Source organism: Spermophilus citellus (genome assembly GCF_964194105.1).
Source record: "Spermophilus citellus genome assembly, chromosome: 7".
NCBI lineage: Eukaryota > Metazoa > Chordata > Mammalia > Rodentia > Sciuridae > Spermophilus > Spermophilus citellus.
The window spans coordinates 117,369,949-117,390,594 of record NC_138188.1 but is presented as its reverse complement, the minus strand read 5'-3'; positions in this window follow the sequence as shown (position 1 = coordinate 117,390,594).

Here is a 20,646-nt window from a genome sequence, read left to right as displayed (position 1 = left end):
ATGCAACTTTAAAGAATTATGTTCATATTATATTTTTTTCTACCAAACCTCACTAATTTGTCTCATTCTACTGATGGACAAGCTCCAGTTGGAGCTGAAGGTATAGTAAATTCTTTAAATATTCAGGGTTCCAGAATTGCGTCATCTGCCCAGACTTTTTGTCTAGGGATTGTTTCTGTTTTCAGATAACTCTGCAGTCTAGAGTTATCAATCTACTTGTGAAAAGTTTTGAAAACACATTAGGATAGAAAGTACTACTGTGGGACTGTGGGCAAAGTACCCAAGTGCTTTGCTATATTTTATCTCTACATTAAGAAACATTTCTATATCATCTATCCGCATAGAGTCAAAAGCCTATAATGCCTCAGCCACACAAATATCCTGCTGGTTTCCAAAGTGGGGCTGAATGGTCAAGCCTTTTTGCATATCCTACCATCATTTTATTTCCTTCTGCAAAACTCCTGTTTGATTTTAGGGAAAGCCTTTAATTAGTATGCCAGTTTTTCCTGAACATTACAAAGATCCAAAGTACTTAAAGTATTAATTCCTGGTTCCTGCTCTGAGATATTCTGCTTTAATTGGTTTGGGATATGACTCAAAACTAGGGATTTTTTAGAAGTTCCCAAATGACGCTGGTGTGAAGCCAAGGTTGAAAACCATTGGTTTAGAGAAAACGCCTCATTCCAAGGAGTAAGTCTAAGAACTGGAGTTCCAGGATCTACAGAGTATTCATGAGTCAGAGATATGAGAGTAGGCAGGGCTTTGTGTCATCTCTCAGATCTCTCTTCCATAGGAAGGTCAATCTTACTTTCCTTTTAAGGCTGGACCAGAGCAAAAAGTTTATGACTATCAAAAAGTTTATTGTCATATGGTGATAAGAACCGTTCAGTGAAGAGATGTTAAGTTCTACTCACACTCTGCCCAATTGACCTACTGTGTGGAAAGACACAGTTTCCAATAGTTTCTTGCACTCTGGAACTCGATGTGCCAGGAATACACTTCATCGATAGCTGTTTCATTTCTTAGACAGCTAACTAACTGGACCCCATTTTAGAGTGCCCAATTTTGTTGTGTTATAAAAAAAATCTAATTATTTAAAAAACAGAGAAACACACAGAGGCCTTGGCATTTTGAAGTAGAATCAAGTCTAGGTCTTTAAGTTTTTTCCAAGTTCTCAGGAGATTCTGATATTTACCAGAGTTTACCAACCACTGCTTTAGTGACTTGAAGCAGTAGTTCTCAACTGTGAGTTATTTTGGCCACCTAGAGATGTAAAAATGTCTGGAGATATCTGTGATTGTCAATTAGGGTGTGGAGGAAGTAACATTCATACTATGGTGTCTGGTGGGTACAAGGAAGGGATGGTGTTGACTGTCCCATAATGCAGAACAGCCTCCCTGCAAAAAAGAATTACAGGCTTCAGTGTCCATAGTTCCAAATTTGGACACTTGAAGAACCCAGTACAGAACAGAATGTGGCATGGCAAGCCTTGTCCAATCCCCTCATTTTATAAATGAGGAAACTTACAGATAGGCAGTGGCAGGAGAATAGTGCTTTATTATTAAAAATATATATGTTAAATGTCATGGAGAACTGGGTGATAATATTTTTGAGAATTCCTTCTTTTTCTTAAGAGAAAGAAAAGTACATGAAAGAAAGAAGTTTATGATTTGAGAAAAGTGCTGTTGGAAACATGAAATGTTCAAGTTTCTGCTAAGATAGATAGGAACTGGGAACCTAAAATTTCACTTTTGTTCCCCATTCTTTACGAATTCAAAGAACAGCCAAAGCACAAGAGAGCCCCTCCAAAAACTTTAAAAGGGATCCAATCATTTTCCTGTTTATTGTATTTGGAATGAATCTTGACAGAAGCTTGAATTTCCTTTCGACTTCTGTTTACAAGTCAACAGCTTCATTTTGCCCCCTTGTTTTAGGGAACTATCAGCAGAAAGGAATTCAGACAAAGAGAAGATCTTCAAATGCTTTTAATTTCTCCAAATCATCTCAGCTTTTTAGACTTTTAGATTTTTCTCTTTTCTACATAATCCTCATAGAAAGAATGAAAAGTATACTCGGACTTCAGTATTAGCTTGAATCAATACTTAGTGTAAGCAAACCTGATATTAGTTTATTTTGATCATGCGTAAACCAGGGCTTTTGCTTGCCCCAAATGTCTTTGATTCCTTTGAAATGAAAGGGATAATTCTCACTGTGCAACAACCCAACCCGTGTTCAGCTGCTGTTGATGCTGGCGACAAGGGAGTTGTTTTGAAGATTTTTTTTTTCTTACGCAAATAAGATCATCTGAAGACTTTTTTTTTCCTCCAAATAAGTCAGTGTGAATGGCAATCCACCAACAATCTGTCAACATAAGAGAGTGAGAGAAAAAGGCCTCCCTGGAGGAAGATTTTTTTTAAGAAAAATTAATATTTAACTTACATTTAAAATCAAACAGGGGCTGCCACATTCCAGAACTGTCTGCTGTTCCTTTCCAGTTTCCTTAATAGCTCCTTCCTTGTGCTTACCTTAATTCCTGATTGAGCTTTAAAATTCCAAATCAAACAGAGCATGCAAATACTCTGTCCTCACACTCATGTCATGAAAGACATTCTAACTTCATTCCTTGGAAGACTCACATTTAGTTGCAAGGAAAAAAAAAAAACAGTGGGGGTAGGATAAAGCTAATTATTCCCAAAATAATTTAAGCTAAAAGCAAAATTCATATTGAAATCCAGAAACTAAGTATAAAGCCAGTTGTTGTTTGCTTTTTTTTTTTCCACAAACATTAAATCCTTTAATTTTCAAGAGCATCTTTGAGTAAGGTAATACTACCTACTATTGTCATTTTGATAATGAGAAAAAAATAGGTTTATAAAAGAGAAATGACTTGCCTATAGCCACAGTTTGCAAGTGATAGTGCCAGGATTGGAGCCTAGTTAGTTCTTTTTTCAATGCGCTACATTGCCTCCTAACTCTACAATATCTTTATATCTCCTGTCAAAATTCTCTTTTGATTCAACTTGCACAGACCACATTTTTCTTAAGTCACTAAATTTGTCATACATGCATCATTCAGCTATAGTCACAGACCCATAAAATTATTCTGCAAAATAAATATAGAGAAAGGTTATGTGCATATAAGATCATACATATTGAACAGAGCCTAAATATAACTGTAAGCTCAACTTATAGGTGATCTAATATGTATAAAAACAGCCATGACAACAGAAGTAAATGGGTTGTTATTTATTATTCCTTAAAAAAGACACCAGATCACTGCATGGTTGCAAGAAAACAACAAAAACAAAATTTCATCAAAAATTCTGGGAAAGAATATTCTGTCTGCATAGAGTAATCTGTTATCTGTGATAAACTTTTATGTGCTTCCTCCCTTTGAAACCTTTTCCCATCTCTCTCTCTACTCTTTCAAGCAGGGGTTCCCTGACCCCACATTTCATGTTCAGCTCTGTAGAAGGTTATAAGGATGGAGCCTGGCCCTAGCAATCATGGAGCTGAAGGAGGCTTAGTCTCACCTCAGACCAAGCCCCACTGTTCTACTGCTCTGCTTTGCCTTTGAACACTACTTTAGAAACTAGACTGTTTGTGTTATCATGTTTGGAAATATTAGAGTTGATAAACAATTGTCTTTTATAAACTTCAATTTTGTACCACTTGTGAGCCCCATAAATGGAAGAGATAGATATTCAAGTATTACCTTTATTGCTGAAAAAGCAAGTCTGAAGAACATGGGCTTTAATCTGCAGAGAATATCCTTCCTATTATTACCTGGGCCAAGCACAATCTCAAATTAAACTATTTGCATGGTCTTAGGCCAAACTGGAGAACAAAACACTGCTCGGAAAGTTTCCTTTCTGAGACATTTAAAGAAAATGAGAGTTTCCCTTCAACATAAATAGAATAATTAGCTATCAGCCTATTTCCTCTGAAAAAGGACACTTGCCTTATGAAAACCACTCCTTGTTCCCAGGTGACAGACATTAACAGCCCCTAGTTCTTGTTAACAGATTCCTTGAGAATGAGCTTCATCTCTCTGCTAGGCATCCACCTGTTTCCTTGTTTGGATATTAGGTGTCTCCCCAAACTTCCTGAGTTAATGCACAAATACTTGGAGGTAAAGGGATTGGATTGTGAGAGTATAAATCTAATCAGCCCACTGAAGTTCAAATGGATTGACTGGATGGTAAGTGTAAGCAGATGGAGCATGGCTGGAGGAGTTATGTCAGCCAGGACCTGTCCTGCAAATGTTCATCTTCCCTGTAACTCCTTCCCTTATTCCCTCTCTCTCTACTTCCTGTCTGCCATGAATGGACCAGTTGCTATTCTACCATGCCATCCTGCTAAGATGTTCTATCAAGATGTTCTGCCTTACTTGGACACAGAGCAACGGACTCAGCCGACCATGGACGAAATCTCCCTTCTTAAAATCATTCTTGGCAGGTATTTTGATGACAGCAACACAAAACTGACTAACATATTCCCTCTTAATGCCACCTAGGTACTGACTGCTCTGCATTGGATACCTGTCTATCATCCTGCATTTCATCATCCTGTTGCCTGCCCATTAAAGGGTTCTGACCAATTGTCAACACCTCCCCTCTGGTCTACCTCCCTGCTTCTGATAAGGCTCCCATGCTGACAGACTGCACTGGGTTCTGACCAGGCTAAAGCAGAGCTGTGGACAAGATTAAAAAAAAAAAAAAAAAAAAAAAAAGCCCACGTCAAAACAATTACACCTTTAATCAAAAAAAAAAAAAAAAAAAATATATATATATATATATATATATATATATAGTCTTCTGTAGTTTCTGCAATGCTGTTGGAGATCTAGACAGAAAGCCAAGAAAGCACAGGAAAGAAATACAGATGTACTCCATTGATAGAGAATTAAAGCTGAATTTCCTCACAGCATTGAGCTTTCATCTTTGTTCAGGTTCAACTAATACTGATTGAGGATTCTAAGCTGGAAACATTTGCGATTTTTATTTGATTCGTAAAGGCAAAAGATGGGGAGGAGTTAAGACTTTACAAATGAAGAAATGTGGATATAAAAAGTTATTTTAAAAGTCCACAAAACAAATAAGTCAGGGAGTCTTATGTGACTTAATCCAAACCCAGAGACAACCTTACTGAGGGTCTCATCCTTCTCATTAGGGTCTCCAGAAAGGAATTCTTTTCAGCATCTGCCAACAAGTGACTTTGTTCTAGTCACCTTCTCTAACCTTCTGAAAACATCCCAACTCGTCCTCTGATGAGATCACAGAGAAATTAAAAAAGGCCAAATACTAGGGAAGTAATGCCTTAGTTGCTAAAAGCCCTGAATTCATCTGAGTGGATATCTGTCTCATTATTCTAAGCCATACTTATCACCTTTTCCTCTGTGCTAAAAGCCACAGCCAAGTAATATGATGCATGGCATTTTTGGTTGAAAGGTGACTCCAGCTAGCCATTGAGATGATATGATTATGTTAAGATTTGCATTCATATGGATATTGGACTCCTGCTGTTCACCTCGGCCTGGACTCCTGGAGAGTTCCCATTGGTTGGGGAAGTACAGTAGGAGGGAATTCCAGGGGAGGAACTTCCTCTGGGGTTCCTGGAGAACAGCGAGTGGGTCCATCGGGATTCTTCCCCGGGGGCGTACGGGGCATTGGCGGCAGTTTCAAAAAATAAAGTTTGTTCCTGCTTGAGTGGCTCGTGATTTTGTGCCTAGCCAGGCTGTGGCGCCTCTGTTTTGATCTTCCCCCACAATCCACATCACAAATGCCACAGGTTGAGTCTGTACCTGGCGTGCACCTCTGCTTCTCTGGATGCCTCTTGATGTCCCCTCCCAGTACAATTGAGTTTCTTCTTCTGTTCTTTCTAGTGCTTAATGGATACTTAGCAACCCATCCATCTGGAGGATGAGGTTCTTCCAGGTCTCAGGAGATGAATACTCCTTCCCTACCATTGGCCTTCTAAATCTCAGCAGCTCGTTGGTGAACAGTCTTTCTAGTGGCAAATTAGGATAAATTATTTTTTCTGTAATAAAGTAACATAAAAGATAATTGATTTTGAGACTAGCTAGTTCTTGCTCTGTTGCCCAGGCTAATCTCCAATTCCTAGGCACAAATGTTCTTCATGCCTCAGTCTCCCAGATAGTTGGAATTACAGGTATACACTACAGTGCCTGGCTAATTTTTAAAATTTTAAATATATATCAAAAACATTAGCATCTTTTTTACCAAAATATGATTTGTAGTCACAAATTTTAAGAATCTATATGATTTATATCAAATATAGAATAAAGAGTAATTAAAAGGAGACACTTTTGTTTTGCTTTTCAATAAAGGCATGTATCTTGCATTCACTCTGGAGAAATTTCAAACTGCTCAGTAAACTTAGTGATCAAAATTAAAATATCATAGCTAATGAACCCAATATACATGCTATTCCAGCTGATTTTTTTCTTTCTTTCTTTCTTCCTTTTTTTTTTTTTTTTTTGCTCCTTGTAGTAATTTCAAACAATACTTTCAAACAAAAAACACTGGCAAAATCTGTAGAACTCATCAGTGTGGCTCTGCTGGAGAACTTGTCACTCATTGCACACTGAGTGTTAGATTCTGAATTCGCTATTCATTTGACTCCCTTGAAAATAGAGTCCAGGTTTCTGATCACCTGACCACCTGTTTGTCACCAGTCAGGCAGCACACTGGCCTGTGGACCCAATTGTCGTGATCCCTTCTGCTGTGTTCACAGCCACATACTTCTCAGCAATTCCTAAGTAGGTATATTTTGCCCAAATGGAATTTTTATTTTTTAGAGAAAAGAGATTTATTGTCTCTCAGCACTGTGTCTATGTTCTAGCAAACAATATTTGAAAGAGTAAAAATAAGTTATTTCAAAAGAGATGTGTAAATGGGCTCTGGCTTTGGCTCAGTGGCAGAGTGCTTGCCTAGCATGTGTGGGGCACTGGGTTCCATTCTCAGCACCACAGATCAATAAATTAAAAATAAATAAGTAAACATCCATTGACAACTAAAAAAATATTTAAAAAATAGAGAGATATGCATGTGAAGTTACTGAGCAGGAAATCAGAATACCTTAGATCTGGTCTGGTTCTGACTTGAGTTAGTTTGATACATCAGACAAGTCACTTTTCTTTGGGCCTGATGCCCCCATCAGTAAAGGAAGGTATGGAACTATATCTCTGAGACTTCTAGATCTTGGTATTCTCTGATTTGTTCATTTAAATTATCACACTCCTAGAGGTCCTCAAAACATTACTCCCCTTTTCCCTCTAATCTGGGATAAAGCTAAACATTGGTTCCCAGACAAATTTCTAAGCTCCCTCTGGGGTCATTAGAAGTCCCCGTTTACTCAGAGCATATTGGTTTTGCCTAGAAATATCAGCTGGCCTCATCCAGTAGAGGAGGAGCCTACTGTTGTTGTTTTGAGCCAAATCCTAGCATAGTAACCATTCTGGGCACTACAGAGTAGATCCATATGCCCCATCTCTCTGGGAACCTCCCTGCCTGAGGCTGATCAGCCTGCATTCTCCTCTGTGTCTCTGCACAGGAATGAAGAATATAAAGAGGATGGAGAATGGAGAGAAAATAATGAGTACAAGAACAGCTACTCTGTTATCCCACCCTATGTAATAAATGGAGAGTCAAAGAATCAGATACTTTTTTGAAAAGTATTATTATATATGAAATGATTATTCATGGATCCAAAGGATATCCTCAGTTCTTTAGAAAATTGGCTTCACTGACTACACAAATTTTCAATAAGGGTGATTCTTTACCTTTTGAAATACACTTGCATTTTAAAAAGTGATGAAGTGGCTCACCAGGAAAAAAAGAAAGAAAGGAAAAACAGAATAAGTAATTAACCAAACCAATTTGGCCAAGCCAATATCTTCACTTCTTCATTGTGTGGAATCTGTCACCCCCCAGGCCCCACCAACACTGTCTCTTAGAGAAATGCAGAATGTAAATAGTTAACCAGCCTGGGACAATTTATGTTGGACAACAGGGGTTACTTAATATTTAAAATAAACCAAATTAACTACAAACTACTTTCAAACTCTTAATCACTAATTTTGAAATGTTGTAAAAAATATATATGTATGCTTAAAAACTTTAGATGACTCCTTTCTTTTCTTTTGAATGATGTAAATTGTATTTATAAAAATCTACATTTCTTCCCTCATTTCAGTCCTAACATACAAGAAAAGATGTGTCAGCAACTTGATATTCTGCCTCTGAAAAACTGTCAGACCTTGGGTTCTACCACAAAAAAAAAAAAAAAAAAAAAAAAAAAAAAAAAAATATATATATATATATATATATATATATATATATAATCATAAGTTGATTTGTCAAAATGAAGTTAACGAAATTGTAATTTTATTCAAAGATGAAGATGCTATGTACTGATCAAGATGCAATGTGCTGATCCCAGGGATACTACCAATGCTTTGGAAAGGTCTTGTAGAGAATTTGATTATATCGTTTTACAATCAAAACTCAATTTTGGCTCCTAAAAGCTCTTCTTTAAACTTATTTTACAGAATAAACTTCAGTGGATTTTTTTTAATGCAAATGTGTTTTGAAAGAGAAAGTATCACCCTCATCCAAATTTTGTGCAGTCAGTGAAACCAATTTTCTAAGGACCTGAGAATGTCCTTTGGGTTCATGAATAATCATTTCCTATATAATAATGCTTTTTATATAAAAAATAACATCACTTTACTTTTTGCATTAGCGGATCATTTTCAAAGTCTTTCCACTCATGAAAAATGATAGTGATACAGCTGTTGTCTCCGAACCTGGCCTGATCTTCAGGACATTTCCTGTACTAAAGCTTTTGGTTATGTTGCAAAGCAGAGGAAATTCAGAATCTTGCTTGTCCCTCTTTTTCCTCAACCCCAACAGATCTCCCTCATTATTGTAAAGGTCAGCTTGGAGGACAGCAACTTTAATAAAGCAATACATTTAACTTTCTGGAGGCATTCTCTGCAATCCAAACTTTTGCTACACTTTGAGACATAAACTTAGTGAAATGAACACTAAATTGGGGGATCTATGAAAGAGTTGTTGTTGAAAGTCTCCTTTCTCTTTCCCTACCCCCACCCCAACACTTCATTCCTGTTCTATCCAAAAGAAAACAGAAGGCTCTACATCTGAAAGACTGCCAGACCTCAGATTCTGTCACAGAAAATTTGAAATTCTCCAGAGATCAGCTTCTGTATTATTGCAGGATAGCGGATGAGAACAAATGAAAATGGGAACTTATCCCTGTATTACACTGCCTGCCTCATTTTAACTGGCAAAATTTATGACCCTTCTCTTTGAAGATTATGTCATAATTGGTCAAGGTTTTCTGATAAGGACAATGAAAGTCAGATATAAATTTAAATTTTTTTTTCAGTGACTTTGCTTTTAACAGGGCCTTTCATCTGACATTTTAAGAATGGAACAATGAAACCAGATTATGTATTTATTCATGGTTTCTGTTCTTTTTTCCCAGGGGTATAGCTCAAAACTTTCCAAACTTTCTTGATAATGAAACAGGTCATGACCTGAGGGTTTGCTTAGTTTTATGTCCCACAGTGAATCTGGAGCTAAGTGAGTGAATGAGGTTCAGTGACTAGTTTTCTAATAGCAGGTAGCCAAAACACACAGCTTCCTGCTACCACACTTGCCCACACTCCCCACTAGTTTCCCTTTCCCCTACAATCGCACACTGACTTACCAAAGGAAATGTCAAAGAGGCCATGAAAATGGCAACAAGCCTGAAAAACCAAGCTCCCAGGATGCTCTGAGCTATGGGAACATTGCAAGATCATTTCAGCTGCAGACCCTGAGGCTTAGATTGGAAAGTGACTTGTTAACATACACAGAGTGATTTTGTAATGAATTAGCATAAAAATCACACTTTTGCTGATAAGACTTTTTTTTTGAGGGGAATGACTTTATCAAGATTGAAGTTGGTACTCTTTCTTGATGATTTACCTAAAATCTTACACTGCAATCTATGAGATCCTTAGAGGTTCCTTAGAGTCCTTGAGGACTTTTGGACCCTTGGTTCCCACTGCAGATAGAATACTTGAATTTTATTTGCATATAATATAAATATTATGCTTTAGATATGAGGTGTCCCTTAAAAAACTTATGTATAAGGCAATGCAGGAATGTTCAGAGATAATATAATTAGATTAAGAAAGCTGAAATTAGGCATTGTGGTGCATGCTTGTAATCCCAGCAGCTCTGGAGGCTGAGGCAAGAGGATCACAAGTTCAAAGCCAGGCTCGGCTACTTAGGAAAGGACATCAGCAACTTAACTAGCCCCTATCTCAAAATAAAATATAAAAAGTGCTAAGGATGTGGTTCAGTGATAAGTGCCCCTGGTACCAAAAAAAAAAAAAAAAAAAAAAAAAAAAAAGCTGAAGCTCCATCAGTGTATTAATTCATCTGATATATTAATCATTCAAATGGACTACTGGGTAGTACCTGTAGGCAAATGGGGCATGGCTGGAGGAAGCAAGTCACTAGAAGATGTGGGCTTAGACTATATCTTGTCCCTGGCTCCTCTCCTCCTCCCCACTCTCTGTTTCTGGGCTACCAGGAGCTGAGTAGTTTCTCTCTGTCATGCCCTTGTACCATGATCTTCTGCTTCAACTCAGGCCTAAGGCAATGAAGTTGGCTGACCATCAACTGAGACCTCTGAATTCATAATCCCCAAATAAACTTTTCTTCCTTTAAGTTGTTCATATCAGGTATTTGGGTCACAACATTGAAAAGCTGATTAACACAATACTGGGGAGGAGAAGGAGTTTGATGTTGCTACTTCAAAAAATCCTTAATTGAAATATGCTGAACATCCAACATACTCTCATACAAGCACAGGCACAATCTGTGAAGAAGACATTCCTAAGAACAAAGAAAACACACAAAATTTCTCAAGGGTCCAAAGTTTAAAGCATCAATATTTTTGTTTAACTACATGACTTTAGAAGTTGCCTTTTGCTTCTACTTTGCATAGCATTTGTGGTATGCTCAAATTACCCAGGAAGAAGTTATTCTTGTTTACTTCTAGGCTACAGGTCAAGATGACCAAGAAGAACAAAAAAATCATGCAAATATGATCCAGCAGTATATTATGAAGATGGATCTAACCAGAGCAAAGACTCAATGAGAGTTCAGGGATGTACTCTGAAAAGACAACTTTAAAAATCTTGGAAACACTGAAACAGAATCATAAGGCATATGCAATCAAATTGCCCTTGGAATGTCAGAGAAGTGAAAGAATAAATTTTTATTTTGAATCCTTTCCGTCAATCTCATCTATCCTTTTAAGTCTTCTTCAAATCACCAAATCTATCAGCACACTCCTAATTGTACAAACCCCAAATCTTAAAATTATTTTTGAAATCTACTTTCTTTCATACTCAATAGCTAATCACTCAGCATTGTTCTTTAAAATTAAACATATATCATTAATCCATCTCCTTTCTTTCTAAACTAGACCTGTACCCTGAAGCAAATTACCATAATCTCTCACTTAGTAAATTGCACTAGTATTCTTACTGGTAGCCTAGCTCCTGTTCTCATCTCTCTTTTTTCTTTTTCTTTCTTTCTTTTTTTTTAACTACACAGCAGCCTAAATGTCTATTAAAAAAAGCATCCTGTAACTAATAAATGATTCTACTAATTTCCAGAATACAAGGGCAATATAAAAAATCATTTGCTTTCCTATGTACTCGAAATGAAAAAATGGAAGTTGAAATTAAAAATAAAGGCCATTTATGCTAGCAATTAAATAAATAAAATAGGTATAAATCAAGCAAGGTATGTACTAGGTCTTATGAGGAAAACTACAAAATGATGGAGGAAATTAAAGATCTAAATAAGTGGAAAGATATTCCATGTTCATTGATTAGAATACCCAATATTATCAAGATTTCAGTTCTTTCCAACTTGATCTATTGGGTTTGCAGACTCAATGCAATCCCAATCAAACTCCAGCAAACTTTTTCTAGATGTTGGCAAATTAATTCTAAAGTTCATATGAAGAGGTTAAAGGACCTTCAAAAGCCAACACAATACTGAAAAAAAAAAAAAGAACAAAGTTGGAAGACTGACATTATCCAACATAAATACTACAAACTTATAGTAATAAAGAATGTGTAGAACTAGTAGAAAAATAGACAAATCAATGGAAAATTTAGAGAGCCCAAAAATAGATGCATGTAACAGAGTGAACTGATATTTGACAGTGGACCATGGGGCAGCACAATGAAGAAACATTCATATTCAACCAATGGTGCTACAGCAACTAGACATCCATGTGCAAAAAAAAAAAAAAAAAAATCCTGACACACATCTTATACCCTTCACAAAAATCAACTCAAAGTGGACTGCAGGTCTAAAAGTAAAATGTACAACTATAAAACTTATAAAGGATAACATAGAAAAACACATAGAATGACCCTGAGTTTTGTGATGAGTTTTTTGATTCAAGACCAAGAGTATAATTATGAAAAAAGAATTACTATAACTGGCTTCATTATAACTAAAATTTTCTCCTTTGTAAAAGGCACTTTCAGTGAGTAAAATAAGAGTCACATCAGAAGAAAAAAATTCAAAAGAAAAAAAAATTCAAAAAAATTCAATGTTTTATTAAGGACAATTATCTAAAAAATATTAAAAGAAGACTTAAAACTTAACAATGAGAAAACAAAACCCCCTAATTTTCTTACTGTTAAATAATCTTCTTTCCATTGTACTACTTTGATCCTTTTAATTTAAAAATACCTTACAAAATAAGATCTATGTATCTTAAACAAGTATATGAAAAAATATTCTAAATCATATGCCATCAAGGATATGCAATTTCAAACAACAACAAGATGTCACTAGACTTTTATTAGGATGGCCAAAATCCTGAACACTGGTGGTAACCAGTGATGGCAAAGAAGTGGACTAACAGAAATGCTAGTTCACTCCTGGTAGGATGTAAAATTAAACGTCCACCTTGGAAGACAGTTCTGACAAAATCAAAACACTCTTATCATATGATCCAGCAATTGCACTCCTTAATATTTACATAAAGGAGCATAGATCTGTGTCTACACAAAGCCTGAAGACAGATGTTTAATGTAGCTTGATTGCAAAAACAACCAAGATATTCTTCAATAGAATAAAATAAGAAAAAAAAATGATACATCCAGACAATGCAACATTAATCAGCAGTAAAATGAAATACATTATCAAACCATATAAAAATGTAGAGAAACATTTGATGTATTTTACTAATTTAAGGAAATTTGTTGCACCATTCCAACAAGCTTAATCTGTACAAAGTCAAAACTGCAGAGCTAGTGAAAGGTCAGTTTTGCCAAGGGTCCTGGGGAGGGAGAGGCAAAATGGCAGAGCACAAAGGATTTTTAAGAAAGTAAATGTAATTGACAATAGTATAATGGAGGATTTGTGCCATTATGCATTTACCCAAATCCATAAAATATACAATAATAGCGAGAATAAACCCTAAACTATAGACTTTGGGTGTTGTTTTAGTCAGTTTTATGTTGCTGTGACCAAAGATCTGACAAGAACAATGTAGAGGAGAAAAAGGTTTTTTAGGGAACATGATTTCAGAGGTCTCAGTCCATAGATGGCCCATTTCATTGCTCTGGGGCCCAAGTGAGGAAGCATATCATGGGACAAGGACATGGCAGAGGGGAAGCTGCTCCTCTCATGACAGCAAAGAAACAGGAAGGGGGAAAGGGTCACAAGGAAAGTGCACCTTTTCTGGGTATGCCCCTGGTGACTCACCTCCTCCAGCCATGCTCCACCTGCCTACTAGGATGGACTGATGAGGTTATAGTTATCATATTACAATCATTTTACCTCTGAATATTCCAACTTCAACACAAGAGGTCTTGGGGGACATCTGACCTTCAAACTACAACAAATGATAATGAGGAGTCAATGTAAATTGTCCAATTATAACACATATACCACACTAATGAGAGACGTTGACAGGAAAGTTCATGTACCTGTTGGTGCAGAGGTCTATGGGAAAATCTCTGGACCTTGCTCTCAATTTTATTGTGAATATAATACAGTTTGAAAAATAAAATAAAGTATAAAATGTGTACAGTATAAAAGAAAGAAAAAATTAGAACATCTATAGTTTTAAAGGATTTAAATACAATAAAGCATTCAAAATCATCATGAATAGTTAATTTAAAAATACTGTTTTAACAACAATAAGTGTTAGTGAGGATGTGGGGAGAAAAGGCAAATTCATAGACTGCTGGTGGGGCTGCAAATTGGTGTAGCCAATATGAAAAGCAGTATGACGATTTCTTGGAAAATTGGGAATGGAACCACTATTTGACCCAGCTATCCCTCTCCTCAGTCTATACTCAAAGGACTTAAAAACAGCAAAATACATATATGAAGATGTGAATTTGGTGTCAACATATGTTATATAAAAACAGAGATATGATAAATTGTGGTATAAAGATGTATTAAGAATTGTAATACAAAAAAAATAAGAGAGCTCATGTATAATGGCATAATCTGGCATGAACATGCTTTATATACAAAGTTAAAAAAATTGTGCTGTGAATGGATAATTATGATTGTAATGCATTACACTATTGTCATGTATGTAATAAATAAAAATAATTTTTTTAAAAAACAGCATACTACAGGGACACAGCCATATCAATGTTTATTGCAGCATATTTCACAATAGCTAAACTGTGGAACCAACCTAGAAGCCCTTCAGAGATTAATAGATTTTAAAAATGTGGCATATATACACAATGGACTATTACTCAACAATAAAAGAGAATAAAATCATAGCATTTGCAGGTAAATGGATGGAGTTAGAAAAGGTAATGCTAAGTGAAGTTAGCCAATCCCAAAAAACCAAATGCCTTATGTTTTTCTGATATAAGAAGGCTGATTCATAGTGTGGTAGGGAGGGGAATTGTGGAAGGAATAAGCAAAACTCTAGATAGGGTGGGGTGGAAGAGGAAGGTTAGAAATGATGGTGGAATGTGATGAACATTATTATCCAAAGTACAAGTATAAAGACATGAATTGATATGAATATACTTTGTATACAACCAGAAATATGAAAAATTGTACTCTATACATGGAATAAGAATTGTAATGCATTCTGCTGTCATATATAAATAAATTTTTTTTAAAAACACTGTCTTAAAACAGTTGCTAGATGTTGGTGAAATGTAATGCTAATGAAACAAAAAGAGTACCTGTGAAAATAATTAGATGGTAGCAGGTGCATATTTTTATGTTTAAAAAATAAAAATGGAGAATATCTTCTCTCAATTCTCATAGTAGAATTAGCTATGAGCTTGTCAAGTATTTCTGCAAAATGCTTGACCAATCATTTGACCAATCATTTCTTGACCAATCATTTTCCACCTAAAAATATAATTCACAGAAAAAAGTCAATTAAAATCACCAACAATATCAAATTAATCATAAAAAAATTTAGAAGAAAGTTGCTGGTAATTTTATGAAGGTAAAAATAGAAAGCCTTTGTGATGCTATATGCACAACCTTTTAAATTTATTTAAAAAGCATAAGTTGTATGCTTAAAATGCATAAACTTTTGTCATGTCAATTTTATTTCAATAAAGATGTGAAGAAATTGGGTGGTGTGGCCCAGTGGTAAATCTCATCCTTGGCATGTATAAGGCTGTGTTCAATCTCAGCACCAAATCTTTCTTTTTAAATTTTAAAAGTTATTAAAAATTGAAATTAAAACACACTGAAAAATAAAATACATTCAAAGAAAGCAAAATCAGTAACATAATGATAGATACAATGAAAACTGATTAAAGTTCAGAAAACTATATAATTCTTCTGATAATCCTGTATAATGGTTCACAAACAGTACAAATATCACTTTGTTTTAGTGGACATAAATGTTATTTTTATCTTTAAGATGAATGTTTAATTTAAATATTTTTAAAGAGATTAATTTTAAAAAATTTTGAACAAGCTATTGGTGGTTTATAAGAAAACCATTTATATAATTAATAAACAGTTCAATTATAATAAATATGACCATATAATTTTCAGCTTAATATTCTTCAATGACTTCCTACAGCTGGTGAGGTATTACATATAATCCTTAGTTTTTCTACAAGGTCATACATGATTTAGTCAGCACTAAACTCAGCCTTGCCTCTTACAAATATCTACCTACTTATTACTTTCTATTTTTACTAAAAGACTCTCATTTCCTTAATCTTGGCATATTCCCTCTGCCCCAGATCCATTCCACATGATACTTTCTCTTTTAGGAAATCTTCCCTATCTGTCAAGTATCAATCTAAACATAACCTTCTCAGAGAGACTTTTTCCCCCTGCTTAATTCTCTGTCCCTCTCATAGTGAACTGCACAGTACACTGTCATGGTTCTTTATGGCACTGACCATTATGTACACATTTATTTGTGTTTGATTGTTCCTTTCTCCTTTAATGTTTTTAAACTCCATTAAGCAAATATCAGATATTTTGTTCACAGCTGCAGACTCAGAACTCAAATAGTGTTGAATGTATATCAAAACTGTGACTTCACTAATAAGTTGAAAGAACAAAGAAAGAAAGAAAGTCAATAGGTAACAAATAATCAGCTGATACACATCCTGAAAACCTCAGGGAAAAACCTCTTTTTTATTATTATTGAGCTTAATAGTTATTCATAGTAGTTGGATTTATCCCAACAAATTCATTGTGTTTGGAATTCTATTTCTGTTCATGATTCACCCTTTTCCCTCCCATCCTCCCTTCCTCTACTCTAATAGACTTCCTTTCTCTTGTCTTTTTTTATATTTAATTGGTTCTTTTCACTTACATATAAAAGTGAAGTTCTGTAGTTTAGTTGTATATGCATATAACATGACTTTTTAAGAATTCATTCTGCATTGCTTTTTCCTTACCCATCCCTGTACTCTGCCTCTCCATCTCCTTCTTCTTCTTCTTCACTATTGATCTTTCCTTTTTCTTTATGTTATCCTATCTTTCCCTGCCCTTTTCCTTTATTTTACTCTAACTTCCTCATATGAGAGAAAACATTTGATCTTTGAGTTTCTGTGTCTGGCTTATTTCACTTAGAATGATATTCTCCATTTTCATCCATTTACCAGCAAATGTCATAATCTAATTCTCTTTTATGACTGAGTAGAACTCCATTGTGTATATATACCACAATTTCTTAATTCATTCATCTATTGATGGGCACCTGGGGTGATTCCATAATCCAGCTATTTCGAATTGTGCTGTTATAAACATTGAGGTGGCTATATTGCTATAGTATGCTGATTTTAGCTCTTTGGGGAAAATACAAAGGATTAGAATAGCTGGGTCATATGGTGGTTCCAAACCTAGTTTTTTTTTTTTTTTTTTTTTTTTTTTTTTTTTTTTTTTTTTAAAGAGAGAGGAGAGAGAGAGAAAGAGAGAGAGAGAGATAATTTTTAATATTTATTTTTTAGTTCTCGGCGGACACAACATCTTTGTTGGTATGTGGTGCTGAGGATCGAACCCAGGCCGCACGCATGCCAGGCGAGTGCGCTACCACTTGAGCCACATCCCCAGCCCCCAAACCTAGTTTTTTGAGGAAACTCTGTACTGCAAAAACCCTCTTTTTTAACTTTAATGACTACCTGTCAATTTGTTTTCATCATCCTCTTTGAGAAGAGAAAAAAAATTTAAATCCATTTATTTGACATTTCCTAATATATTGGAAATCAACTCCTGACATTTATTTCTGAAATTTTTTTAACCTTCAGTAAGATTCTACCCATTTCCCCCTGCCAGTACTGGAGATGGAACCCATGTTCTCAAGCATGCTAGGCAAGTGAGGATTCTTAATAATTGAATTGGTTTTTATGTATTTCTTATGTGTCTTTTATTTGCAATGACTTTCTTGATTCAAAATAGAATACAATGTAAAACACATGCTGTCCTCAAAAAGGACAGTCTTGGGGATATTTGAACAAACACTATTCAAAGTAAAAGGTGAATTTTGCTATAAAATACTTTACAAGGAAAGCCACAAACTATTATTTCTAGTTTAGGAGTGGCCAGAGAATATTGAGGTAGTATTTAGATAGTATTTAAGTGGAATTCTGTAGGTCAAGTAGGATATCAATGGAACGATGGGTTTGGGAGGAATATAAAATGGTATTGCAGGAGTACTGGGGTTGTGGCTCAATGGTAGAGTGCTCGCCTCACATGTGCAAGGCCCTGGGTTCAATCCTCAGCACCACATAAAAATAAATAAATAAAATAAGTGTATTGTGTCCAACTACAACTAAAAAATAAATATTTTAAAAAAATGGTATTGCAAGGAAAGAATAGTGTGGCAAATACACCCATTTTGGGAACATGGAGAACATCAGAACCTCCATTTTCCAGGATATATGTTATGATAGGCAGGAGGATACAGCTGGAATAAGGAATGGGAGTGGTTTTTGGAGGTCAGTGATTTCCAGGGTTTAGACTTTTTCACAGAGAAAAACAATCTATTGCAAATTTGGCACATGGCAATTGTGCATTAAAAAGATAAAACGGTGGCACTTAAATCAATTTTATTAAATAGATAGACCTTTAATCCTCTACACAAATGAATGTCAGTAAGATGGCTACTATAATTGAGAAAAATTGTACTATAAGACAGAACTAAGGTGTGGTGAAAGGAAAGAAGAGAAAAGCAAAGTGAAACCTTGGTTCTGATAAAACCCAGAGGCATGTTCAGCATTCCGAGAGATTCCTTCAGTAGCAATGAGCTTCCTTTACCCACAGTACTAACACATTTCATAATACATCCGTCACTGGTTTTCTGCCCTGTCTCTCACTTCCCCACTTCCCTTCCAGTTCTTTCTGGAATCACCTCCCAAATATGTTTTTTTTGTACTCACATCTTTGTTCAGGGTCTGCATCTGGGAAAACTCAATCTAGATCAAATGACATTAATAATAACAGAAAGTAAAAAAAAGAAAAAAAAAGAATAACAAAGTAAAAAAAATTGGGACAGGTTGAGGGTGGAAATTGAAAAGGAAAATCAACACTGCTTTTCAACATTTTGAGTGGAGTTGTAATTTTTATTATTACTCATACTTAGCTGAATCAAATCCATATAAAAAATGAAGTATAATTTAAGTTGATAAAATAAACAAATATGTAAATAGTACTGAGTTTTTGAGGATCTCACATCTGTAAATATTTTACACTCTATATTCAAGTTTTTTTTTAATTAAACATTCTATTTCCATAAAACTTATGAAAAATCTAAGCAGCTGAATGGCTATGGTTTACACACCTACCAATGTATCCCAAGATTAAATTCCAAATATCCTCTGAAATGGCTCTGTTTTTAATAGAAAAAAAAAACAAAAATATAAAATTCCTCCCTTTTATTAAATACCAAAGAAAATTTCAGCAGATTCAAAGTTAAATATAACATCGATAGCTGTAGGATAACAGAAAAATGTAAACATCAATATTATCTATAAATGGGGAAGAGATTTCTGAATATAAAAGCGAATAAAATGTCACTACGCAGATATTTTAAAATACTCAAATAATATACTGTGAAAAGATTTCAACATCTAATACAAAGTGTCATTATCATTAATACAAAGAGTTCTTAAAAGCAAGGGATGTATGCTGTAACTGTGAAAGAGCAAAGGGCATACAGGAATAGCAAAGTAAAATATAAGTGAATCACATGAACAGATGTTAAATTTTTAAATATTCCACTTTTGCTTATCAAATTGGTAAAATCTAAAAACTTCAGTGGCTAAAAATTCTATGGATCATCATTTTCACACACTCTGGGAAGACTAGAAGTTACTATGGATCCACAAAACGTATCCACACTTCCAAAGTTCAAAGTCTTTTGATAGTTCAGTTGGTGGTAACAAACAACTTAAATTCACATGAGATTCTTCACAATTTTTATTTATTCTCTTTAGTGAGATTATTAATATATTTTGCTAAAAATTAGTAATGTCTTTGATTGGGAGCATTTTTCCACACTCCAAAAACTATGTTACTTCATAGAAAGTAAAGGCAACATGTTGTCCTAAAATTCAAGCATTATAGGTCCTTTGGGAAATTATTCTCAAAAATAACAGTTATCATCAGTGACATGCAATAATATTTATAAATAAAAATACTCGTTAAAGAATTATGTGCAATAGTAAAACTGAAAATAAACTTGTATGATCATCAACAAGATAATGGAGGATAGACGATGGTGCTTACATATGCTAAAATATTATTATAAATACACGTTTTCAAGGGAATTGATGACATGTGCCAGAATTGAGACAAGAAAACATACACACAGAGACAAGAAATAATAATACAGCTATATATTTACAGAAAAAAATACTCAAAGGAAAAGATTATGTCTAGGAAGTGAAATTATGGATTCTTTTAATTTTTAAAACTAAGTTGTTTTATGAAATTTCCATAAATTATGTGTAGGAACAGAAAATTAAATGTCACTTAGTTTAAAATTTTGAGACCCTTTCAATTAATAAGTTCAGAAAGAACTTTCAGAACTAGAGAAACACACTTGGGAAAT